Source organism: Trichechus manatus, unplaced genomic scaffold (genome assembly GCF_000243295.1).
Source record: "Trichechus manatus latirostris isolate Lorelei unplaced genomic scaffold, TriManLat1.0 scaffold00125, whole genome shotgun sequence".
NCBI classification, from domain to species: Eukaryota; Metazoa; Chordata; class Mammalia; order Sirenia; family Trichechidae; genus Trichechus; species Trichechus manatus.
In genome coordinates, this window is record NW_004444061.1 from 3,724,014 (window position 1) to 3,727,793 (window position 3,780).

Here is a 3,780-nt window from a genome sequence, read left to right on the forward strand (position 1 = left end):
ACAGAAGGACAAATATTGTATAAGACCACTATTATAAGAACTCAAGAAAAGGTTTAAACACAGAAGAAAACATTCTTTGATGGTTACGGGGGTGGGGAGGGAGGGCGAGGGTTATTCACTAACTAGATAGTAGACAAGAATCATCTTAGGTGAAGGCAAGGACAACACACACTACAGGCAAAGCCAGCACAACTGGACTAAACCAAAGCTAAGAAGTTTCCTCAATACAGTCAAATACTTTGAGAGACAGAGTAGCAGGGATGGGGGGTTTGGGGACCGTGCTTTCAGGGGACATCTAGGTCAATTGGCATAACAAAGCTTATTAAGAAAATGTTCTGCTTCCTACTTTGGTGAGTGGCGTCTGTGGTCTTAAAAGCTTGCAAGCGGCCATCTAAGATGCATCAATTGGTCCCAACCACTTGGAGTAAGGAGAACGAAGAACACCAAAGACACAAAGTATTAGCCCAAGAGACAGAATGGGCCACGTGAACCAGAGACTTCATCTGCCTGAGACCAGAAGAACTAGATGGTGCCCAGCTACCACCAATGAACATACTGACAGGGAACACAACAGAGGGTCCCTGATGGAGCAGCAGAACGATGGGATGCAGAACTCAAATTCTAGTAAGACCAAACTTAATGGTCTGACTGAGACTGGAGGCACCCTGGAAAGCATGGCCCCTGGACTCTCTATCACCCCAGAACTAAAACAGTTTCTGAGGCCAACTCTTCAGACAGGGATTGGACCAGACTGTGGGACATAAGGTGATACTTGTGAAGAATGTGCCTCTTAGTCAAGTAGATACAAGAGACCAAAGGGGCAGCTTCTGTCCAGAGGTGAGATGGAAAGGCAGAGAGAGTTAGGAGCTGGTTGAGTGATCATGGGAAATTAGGGCGGAGGGGAGGAGTGTGCTGTCACAGAATGGGGGGAATGGTTGGGGTCTCATAACAATGTATGTAAAACAAAAATTTTGTATGGGAGACTAACTTGAAATGTAAACTTCATTTAATTACAACAATAAAAAAGAAAAAAATCAAAATTCATCACCTGGTTTTCTGTATTTTACTCTAGACTCCTCTAGAAAGATGTTTCAGCTAAGCAAATTACTGTCCCTGAAGCCAGTCAGTGAGGTTCTTACAAAGTTATTCTCCAAATACTATGAGCAACATTTACAAATGAATAGTGAGGACTCTTTTTATAGGCCAAAGTCGCCATTTTCAGGCAATACATTTGAAGATTCATGTTATCATACGCTTTAATGCTGCTTTTATTTTTGGTAATAAAAATGTATATATTTTATTCACATTTTAATCTTTTGAAATACGGATTCATCTAAAGTAAAATACAACTTCAGTAACTAATAATAGCTATTTTTTTAGTTTCACGGGTACTGTGCTTAGCACTTTATCATGTTTAATCCTCTCAACCCTATGAAGAAGATGTTATTTTCCATAGTTTGCCTATGAGGAAGCTGAGGATTAAAGGTAAATGACTTCCTCTATACAACACAGGAGGAGCCCTGGTGGCACAGTGGTTAAGAGTTCGGCTGCTAACCAAAAGGCTGGCAGTTTGAATCAACCAGCTGTTCCTTGGAAGCCCTATGGGGCAGTTTTACTCTGTCCTTTAGGGTCACTATGAGTCTGAGTCAACTTGACTGCAATGGGTTTGGTTTTTGGTTTATATAACACAGGTAGTAGGTTTGCTTGGTAACAAAGTCCATGCTCTTAACCACTCTCCTCTATGCCTAGCTAGGAATATGCCTTGTCACTGAGTAGATCCTGACTCATGGTAATCCCATGTGCTCCAGAGTAAAACTAGGCTCCAAGGAAGCTTGGTAGCACAGGGTTTAAGAGTTTGGCTGCTAACGAGCAGTTCAAATCCACCAGCCGCTCCTTGAAAACTCTATGGGGCAGTTCTACTCTGTCCTATAGGGTCACTATGAGTCAGAATTGACTCTACAGCAACAGGTTTGGTTTGTGGTTTTTGGTGATCTTTTAGAAACAGAACACCTGGCCTTTCCTCTGAGCTGCCTCTGGGTGGATTCGAACAGGCAACCTTTTGGTTAGTAGCTAAGCACTTAACTGCACCTCTCATGGACTCCCAGGAATATGCCTAAAGGTGGTTAAAAGTTTCCTAGTCCTTTCTTTTCTGAAAACAGACAGCCATGCCTGAAACAAAAAACAGCTACTTTGAAAATAGCACCCAATCTACTGCAAAGATACGCTTACTTTCCTGCAAATTGTCTAGAAATGATAAACAAGAGATAAATCCTTTCATTTTTGTAATATGTTAGAGTCTTTAATTCTTCGATATTAAGAATAAATTTAAATTATAAATCTATGAACTCAAATGCACTTTATTATGGTTGTATTCCACATTGTGAATTCACTTCTTGCTTATTGAAAACCCAGACTGAATCAGAAGGAAAATGTCACATTGTTACAGAGCAACAGAACAGGTGGTAAACTAAGTCTAGAAGGAAAAACAAGAACCATTCAAATAGTAGAAAAAAATATATTTCTCTACAGTCTTGGAGTAGGAAAGGCCTTCCAAATTGTGACCAAAAATTCTAAAGCTATTAAAAGATTTATAAATTCAACACTTATTATAGGTATACACACACACATATATATGTACGTGTTTACACATACATAAAAATTTTACATTACTAAAAACACTATGTTGTTGTTGTTAGGTGCCATCAAGTTGGTTCTGACTCATAGCAACCCTATGCACAGCAGAAGGAAACACTGCCCAGGCCTGCACCATCCTCACAATCATTGTTATGCTTGAGCCCATTGTTGCAGCCACTGTGTCAAACCATCTTGTTGACGGTCTTCCTCTTTTTCCCTGACCCTCTACTTTACTGAGCATGATGTCTGTCTCCAGGGACTGATCCCTTCTGATAACATGTCTATCCTTGCTTCTAAGGAGTATTCTGGTTGTACTTCTTCTAAGACAGATTTGTTCATTCTTTTAGAAGTCTATGCTATATTCAATATTCTTCACCAACACCACAACTCAAAGGCATCAAATCTTCTTTGGTCTTCCTTATTCTTCATCCGGCTTTCCCATGCATATGAGATGATTGAAAACACCATGGCTTGGGTCAGGCTCACCTTAGTCTTCAAGGTGACATCTTTGCTTTTTCACATAGGTCTTTTGCAGCAGATTTGCCCAATGCAATGCATTGTTTGATTTCTTGACTGCTGCTTCCATGGATGTTGACTGTGGATCCAAGTAAAATGAAATCCTTCACAACTTCAATCTTTTCTCCATTTATCATGATTTTGCTTATTGGTTTAGTTGTGAGAATTTTTGTTTTCTTTATTTTGAGGTGTAATCCATACTGAAGGTTGTAGTCTTTGATCTTCATCAGTAAGTGCTTCAAGTCCTCTTCACTTTCAGCAAGCAAGTTGTGTCATCAGCATAAAGCAGGTTGTTAATGAGTCTTCCTCCAATCCTAATGCCCCATTCTTCTTCATATAGTCCAGCTTTTTGGTTATTTGCTCAGCATACAGACTGAATGAGTATGGTGAAAAGATACAACCCTGAGGCACACATTTCCTGACATTAAACCACACAGTATCCCCTTGTTCTGTCTGAACAACCGCCTCTTGATCTATGTACAGGTTCCTCATGTGCACAATTAAGTGTTCTGGAATTCCCAGCTGGGCGGTGGGGTGTGGGGACCATGGTCTTGGGGAACATCTAGCTCAATTGGCATAACACAGTTTATAAAGACAATGTTCTACATTCTACCTTGGTGAGTAGTGTCT